Source organism: Zosterops lateralis (genome assembly GCF_965231275.1).
Source record: "Zosterops lateralis genome assembly, chromosome: 16".
Taxonomy (NCBI): domain Eukaryota; kingdom Metazoa; phylum Chordata; class Aves; order Passeriformes; family Zosteropidae; genus Zosterops; species Zosterops lateralis.
Genome location: NC_139776.1, coordinates 2,452,253 through 2,460,481, shown reverse-complemented (window position 1 = coordinate 2,460,481; position 8,229 = coordinate 2,452,253).

The window sequence follows — 8,229 nt, the reverse complement described above, 5'->3', positions numbered from 1 at the left end:
TCTTTGCATCCTGAGCACTTCAGGCTGAGTTTCACCAAGTCCTGGGAGCGTTTTGCAGCTTTTCTGTCCCAGGGTGAGTTTCACAGGGAGGACTCGGGCTCTGTTTGCTTGGCAGGTTATTTTTGAACAAATAAATCATTAAATAATTGATAATGAAATATCAGGGCTGTGAATGAACTGAGAAATTCCCCCTTTAAACAATTAACCCAGACTTCAACTATTCCAATTTCATTCCCTATAAACCCCTGGATTTTAATCTTCTGGTGGTGCTGCTAAACCATGACCTGCCCTAGGAGTCACCTACATGGAAAACATGGGATAAAAATAGGAATGGAATTGGGATTTTGGAGTGCAAATTCAGATGGGATCTGTCGTTCCTGTGTTCATTTATTGTCTATTAGAAAAAAAAAAAAAAAAATATATATATATATATATGTCTCCATTGCTTCAATGGAAATATCAGTAGAGATGTAAATAATTATAATTACATTTATTTTTTTCCTTCTGTTTTCTGCAAGCTTGAAAGGGGGAGACTCACAGCAAAATCTGCAAATAGGAAGAGAAGGGGATTCAGCAGGAGAAAGGACAAGGACGCTTTATTTTAGTGGGAGATAGGAAAGAGAAAAAAAATTAAAGCAGAAAATAAATTAAAATAAATCAATAAGGGCCTTATTTCATACAGAAAATACAAGTTTTCTGTCAGCCTTGCAAATAGGAGAAAAGGGCTTAGGTTCTTTCTTTTGGACACAATTCATGGAGCAATAACAGATGAATGTGCTCCCAAAGTCAAGATACATTATTTCAAATTGGTCCTGCATTTAAATATGAAACGAGCTGGCGTTTTGTCATGTCAGCTAATGGAACTGCTGGGGAAAATCTGAGGATGAAAAATAGACAATTAAATGGTTCCTTGGAAAACAAAAGAGGGATTTGCATATCTCTTCATAGTGGTGAGTTTGCAGTTCTTCCTTTCCAAGGCTCCCACAAAGTGTAAATCTGTCACAGAGTGTGAAATCTGTCAGCTCTGGGATCCAGAGCTCCTCGAGGTCCTCTGGAAAGAGTGCTCAGGGATTGGAACTGCCCAGGGAGGTTTGGAATCCCCATCCCTGGAGGTGTCCCAGTGTTGGGAAAAATGGGACAGGAAGGGCTTGTGGATATGATTGTCTGGTGAGAAATACTGGAGATGTAAAACCTGTGAGTGGAATAGAAATGAAGGGCAGCTCTGAGATGTGATCATGGCAGGCAGGAGGACGGGGATGAGCTGGAGATGGGTTGGGGGACAGAAAACAAAAGGAGCCAAGGGTGCAGCCCCTCTCCACCCTGCCAAGGCATCAGGGAAAAGGTGGATAAGAAAAGTCTCTTTAGAGTTTAGAATACAGGATGATGTGGTGATAGAGCAGTTCTCATGGGCTGCAGGCAAAGGCTGTAGGGTTTGTATCTGGCGCCGGTTGGTCACTGTAAATTAGAATATTCAACACAAAAGGAGAGAGAATGGATTGGAACAAGGTCCTCACTCTCTTCTATCTCTCTTGCTCTTACTCTTCTACCTCTTGCTTTTACCTCCCTCACCTCACCCCCCCTCTCTCTCCCTCTCTCTTTGGGGTTCCCTCCAGCCCAGGCTGGTGGCTGAAGGCAAAGCCCTTTTTACCCACCACCCTGCAATAAACCCGTGTGTTTTTAGAATATCTCAGCTCTGCAGAGTTCCCTCTCCCTGCTGTCCACATGTGCCCCTACATCTGAGGAATTCCTGGAGGTGGCACTGAGTGCTCTGGGCTGGGGACAGGGTGAGGATCAGTCACAGCTTGATTTGACGGTCTGGGAGGGCTTTTCCAGCCTCAGGGATTCCATGAGCACCTGTAGGATGGTGCAGCAGCTCCCCAGGGCTCTCCCAGCAGGAGCAAAGCTGGGAATGAGGAGCAGATCCAGGGCTGTGTCCCCTTTACGGAAAGGATTTGCTGACACTTTTATCCCGGGATACAGAAACCTCCCGGCTCCTGTGGCAGCAGCAATGACACCTGAGCTGCTTTTCCATCCAGATTCTGGATTTTCTGTGTCTCCCCTCAGTTTGCCTCGCTGATCTCTCCTGGTTTCCCAGGCAATGGAAAGGGAATAATGCTCAAAGGGCAGCAGATCCTCGTTCCCTTTGTGTTCTGTAATGGAATTGTCTCTGTTGGTGATGGAAGAGGGAATGCAGAGAAATGGATGAGGTACAGAATTCAGCAGCATTGATGGCCAGGAGACAGAACTTTTGTCACTTTTTTTTGTTGATTGAAATTGAAATTTTGTTGCTTGGAATTGAAGTTGAAATTTTGATTGGAATTGAAAACAACCAACCACAAAAACCAAAACGGGCAGAATATCATCAGTAATTAGAATTTGTCAGGTTGGGTCAGAGTTGGCTTTTTTTGGGGTGCATTTGAGAAGTGCCTGTCACAGCATGAATTACTTTAGTCTGAGAGAAATTAGAGACTGGGAAAACCCATAAATTCCATAAGAATTAAAAATTAAAAGGGGGGTTGTACATTAAAGGGGAATTTTAGGTATTGGGCACTCCGGGCAGTCTGTAACTCTCAAGGCAGTGGGGACAGAGAGAGGGAAATGTGCCCAGGAAATTGGGATAAATAGGAGATAAAATAGGAGAGACCCCAAGGGAAATGCCCCGTATTGGAATTGGCCTCTCCCTGTATTGGAATAAAGTCCAAAGACTCCTCTGTCTCTTTTTGGACACAAACCTCTGTTGTTTGTGGATTCATTTCCCTGACCTCAATCAGCCTTCCCTGATCCTTGGGAAGCTCCAGGTGAGCAGGAAGCTCCTGGTGCTGGCAGGGGAGGGGATGAGCCCCAACATCTCTGGGGGAGCAGCTCTGCAGCCTCAGGGGTTCTGCTCTGCCTGCAGGACCCCCCCAAAGTGCTGCCTGAGCTTCAGCCTCTGCCCCAGGCTGCAAAAGGAATTTCTGCGCCTGGAATCAGCCAAAATCAGCCCAAAAATTCCTGCCTGCAGTGTCAGATTAAACCTCCAGTTTAAACCAGATGAGCACAGGGGAGGTTCATAAAAAGTGGAATATGTGGGTTTTTTTGCTGCTGACATTTGCTAAAGGATTGTTCAGCTCTCCTAAAGGCTTTTACAGCACAGAATGGAAAAGCTCATTCTGCTGAAAATGCCTGAACGTTGTATTGAGTCAGGTAACTACTACAAATTCCTCCACTGGCTGTTGTACCTCTAAATCCCCAAGGAATTCTCAGCTTTCCAGGCAGGATCCCGTTTTGTATTCCAGGCAGCACAAGCTCCTGCAAAGACACACAAACCCTGGGAGCTGCCTGAGGGATGTTTTCACTCATTTTTAGCCTGGCTCCCTGAGGAAACCTCATGTTCTGAGGGTGGGTGGGAGGTTTATGCAAATCCATCTGTCCTTCCTGCTCAGAATTTCCATTGTTTGATGCCAGTTTTCCCAAACAAGTGAGAAAAACTGGGAGTTTATCAGACACTGGAGGATCTGCACCAGCCTGCAGAACTGTGAACACCTCCACATCCAAAAATGCTGAGAAAGCTTCACCAGGGGTATGAAAACCTCTCAAACTCTAAAAAATCCACGTGGGGGAATTTGTGACCTGGGAGAAAAGGGCTTGGAAATTCCAAATGCAGCAGGAGTCAGTCAGGAGAGGTCAGGAATGATTCCTCAGCCAGGGGATCTGGGAATTGCTCAGAAATGGGGCCAGTAGGGTTGGAAGGATGGTGGGTTTTAGTCCTGAGCATTCAGAATTTGCTGTTGATGGGGAGTTAGGAGAGGTTTGTCTGGTCTAGGAAATCTCACAGGGAATCAATATCCATCAACAGAGCCAACTCAGGAGGAGGAGAATTCCTGCAGGAGCTGGCAGAGGCAGGTGATAGGAAACCAGAATTCAGGCAGAATCGGTTAATCAGGCAGCACAAATCCATAGAATTGGAATTTATTCATTCTCCTGCTCACAACCTGCCTGTTTTCCTGGTTTCCTCCTGTTCAGGCTGGATTTAATGAGCTTCTCCTCATGACAGACAAAAACACAGCCCCCCAAGCCCAGATTTAGAGCACATCACAAATCCTTGGAGGTCAGAATTTTGTTTGGCTCTTGTAAATTGTATCTTTTATATATATATATATATATTTAAATATATATCTTCTGAGCTGAGAGATATGTCATATTTCTCCATTTCACTCCCTGCAGGAGGAGTTTGGATCCCAGTTCCTGGTGCCTGTTCCCAGCCAGGGCTGATCCAGTTGCCAGCCCAGTGTGCAAACTTCCCTCCTGGCTTTGGGAAAGGCAGAAAATGCAGGTTTTGCTGACAGAGAGACTTTGGGAATTCACCCAGGTAAAAGCTCCAGAGGCTGCTCTGGGTGTTGCTGTGAGCCTGGGCACCTGCTCAGAGCTAATAACCACTGAAACCACGGGCACAAAGGCTTTTCAGGGTGAATTTTGGACTCCTTTAAAGCTTTGATGCTGCAAATGAAGTGAATAGGAATTGTCCTGGAGAAAACACCAATTCAGCAGGGATAAGGGAATGGAGCCCATCCCAAGGAGCTGGGGAAATGCAGGGTTTTGTATCCAGTGTGTGATTTGAAAAATATCAGCGTTCCAGCAGTGCCACGGGAGTGCAAGTGTTTCAATAGAGTTGCTGGAATTGCAAAAGGAGAAGTTTTCACACAGGCAAAACTGCATTTCCTGTTGATTAGCAGCTTTTTTTTTTTTTTTTTTTTTTTTTTTTTCTCTCTGGAGCTGGAAAAGTGAGAAAGGAAATGGGGGTTAGAGCTGATTCACTCGAGCAGAACTTCTGCCTCTCTCTGGTAAATTTGAGTTGGAAATGCAAAGTGGAAGGATCTGTTACAGCTCAGCTCGACTCCAGGGGGGAAATATCAGAATGTAGAACTGTGATTTCAGAGGGACTGAATTAATCACTGAGTAATCCTTTAAGTAATTAAGGATCTGGTAAATTAGAGCTGGATCAGGTTCACCTCTGGATGTTGCCCTGTTTGGGGACGTGGTGTAAGCCCTGGATCAATTAGATAAATCTCTGCCAGGCTCAGCTGGCTTTGCCAGCTTTGGAGTGGAGAAAATGCTCATGGAAGGACTTGGAAACAAAGCAGGGTTTATATAAACATCTGTTTGTGAGAATTTGGATCAGCTCTTGGCTTCTGTGATGCCAGAATGTCTTTCTAAAGACTCAGGACTCAATCCAGAGAGTTTTTACTCATTGTGAAACCACGAGGAGTGATGCAAACATCCCTCACCAAATCTTCACTCCTGCGTCCCAGTGCCTCATGTCAGCTTGGCCCTAATTCCAGTAGAAATTCTCTTTTATCTTCCTCTGCAGCTCCACTCTCAGCTGGGCTGCCAGGGCTCCTTAGATGTTGGAACTCTGGGCACTGAGAATTTCAGGCTTTCTGTGCTGACAGGCACTGACTCCCAGCAAACACTGCATTGACCTGAGGCCGTGGAAAAGGCTCCAAAAATTGAGTGACAGCCCTGGGATTGTGGGGTTTGGACAGAAGTGTGTGAGATCACAGGGTGGAAAACTTGGAGTTTAAGGATTTAGAATATAGTGATATATATGGGGCAAGATGGAGGTTTTAGGGTCTTGGCTGAGTTCTTCTTCCTTCACCTTCTTCTTCATGGGTTTGGGTGTTTTTCTCTAACTGGGTGAAAAATTCTGCATTGTGGACCCTGGGTACTTGGTTATTGGGTTAAAAGTAAAAACAATACAGGTGTCATCTCGTTATGGGACAATTTATGCTTAAAATACCTTGGAAAGAGTTAGAGACAGAGCCATTCTCTACCTTGTAGCTGGAGCTCACAGCCTGTGAGACTGTACCATGGATAAGAGTTAATAAACATCTGAGTCCAAACACAAATTGTGTCTCCCGTGCTTTAATCCCAGCTCTAACAAAAGAAAAAGAGGACAAGAAACTCACACTTAGGGATGGTTCATCTCCTGAATCAGAAAAGCCGTCACTGCCTCACGTCCTCTGGAGTGTGCTGTGCCCATCCAAGCCATTAATTACTGTCCTGGGTTTAGTGTAGGATGTGCACGCAGTATTTATTCCATCCCCATCCCCATGAGCTGTTGGAACCAGGTGGGGCAGTGTTTTCCCAGGCCCCTCCTTTGGGCTCTTCTGCTCATGGCCCATCAATGCCTTGCCCAGGACTCACAGGGAACTCCCTCCAGGAGCTCTCTCTGTTTAATGGGCCATCAAGGAGCCACTGCACGACTCCTCATCCCATTGGGAGATGCTCCCAATGCCCAGGGGGAGGAGCCAAGCATTCCCACCTGGAGAGAATCTGGGATTTGGGACAGGACAAGCAGCCCTGAGCCACTGGATTCCCAGAGGAGCGGAGCTCCCAGACCTTTCTGTGGGATCACTGCTTCAGGAAGAGCCCCTCACCTGGACTGCTCCCCCCACCCTGCTCAGGGTGTGTTCTGACTCTGTCACTGCTCCTTTGTGTTATTGCATTGATTTTATTTTACTTTTTTTTTTCCTTTTTTCTTAATAAATTTCATTTCTGACTTGGAGCCTCTCACTGGTTTTGCTTTCAAACCACTTTTAATTACAAAATTAAAAGGATCCCGTTAAAATGACGTTCCCTGTGTGACATCACTGATAAAGGCAGACTGGGCCCAGGGAAAGGCCCACTGGGAAAAGGAGATGCTGTTAATTCCCTTCCCCTGGAAAAGATACGAGGCAGCCCAAATTCCTCATCATTGCAGCAGGTAATAAAGATGCATTTTAATAGAGAGAACTAATAGTGGGTGACATTTTTACAGAGATGACAGACGACCTGGCTCTGTGCTCTGCATATTTTGGGTGGAGGAAGAGGGTAAAACCTTTGATTTGAGGCACTAAATCAGTTATGAGGAAGCAATAAACTCCTGGCTGGGGCTTTAAAAATATTTGTGCTTTTAAAACACGTCCTGCAAGTGCTACAGGAGCAAATGGATGGGATCAGGCAGGAAATGCTGCCTCTCCACCCCAGCAGGGTTTGGTCCTCTCTCCCTTCAGCAGCCCAGGGGAACAGAGGCAGATTTGGGTTCTGGTGGTTCATAAAATGCTCAGTCTGGTGCTCCCAGGGGTGTGGGAACTTCTGGCAGGAGAATCCACGGTGCAGACCAGCAATAAAGCACTTTTCACACAGGGAGGGGATCCCAGGAGCTCCATCCCGTGTTCCTGGAGACAGGGAGCCACAGCAGCAGCCCTGGCAGGAGATAATCAACATTATTTCCTGTCTCTACATAAAAAAAGTCCTGTAGCTGAGCTTATCTTTTGAGTGAAAAACAAAAACAAAACCACAAAAAAAACCCACCCAAAAACAAAGCAACAAAAAACCCCCAACTCCCCCCCAAAAGAAAACTCAAAAAACCCAAAAAACCAAAAACACACACACACAAAAATTAGGAAACAAAACCAAAAATAACCACTCTTAGAGGTTATTAAGGTTGTATTTTTTCCTCCAAACCCACTGATGACTATGAATACGCTTTCAAGTGCCCAACTCTGGGCTGGCCTTGAGGAGGAGCAGCTCTGAGAGAAGAGAATTTTCCTTGCAGGGGCCGTGGCAGCACCAGCACTGACACGTCCAGGGCTTTGAGAACAGCTGAATTTGAAACTCTCATTTATTCCTGACAAATCTCTGTCTGATCTGAGCTTCATTCCGGGAGCTGGAGCTCGATAGCTTGTCAGAAAACACAGAAATAATTCTCCTGGAAGGAGCTGGCTCAGCTTGGCAGGCTGGGGCAGAGCTGGAGCCAATGTTTTGTCTGGGAATGAATTTATGAATTTCCTTCCGTGGCAATCGATGGTTCCAGATGCTCCAACGGTTCCTGAGATCAACATTTTTATTCTCTTTTGGCAATTTTTTTATTCTGTTCTGGCATTTTTTTTCTGTTCTGGCATTTTTTATTCTCTCCTGGCAGGGTCTGGAATGGTTCACACTGACCACGTTGATGATTTTGAGTGTGCAGAGCTTTGAGCAGCTGAAAGCTCCAAGTATATTTGGGACTTGCATGGTTTGGAATGAAGAAATTCGTTCCTGCACCACCTTTTCAGCCAGAAGAGTGTAATTAAAATAGGAAAATTGCTGAATTCCTTTTGTTTGAAAGAACGCTCCGAATTTCTCTTTTCAAAGAGAAAAAAATCGTCCTTAAAGAAGTTTTAATTCTCTGTGATCAACTTTTGGAAAAAAAAAAAAACCTTCTGAATA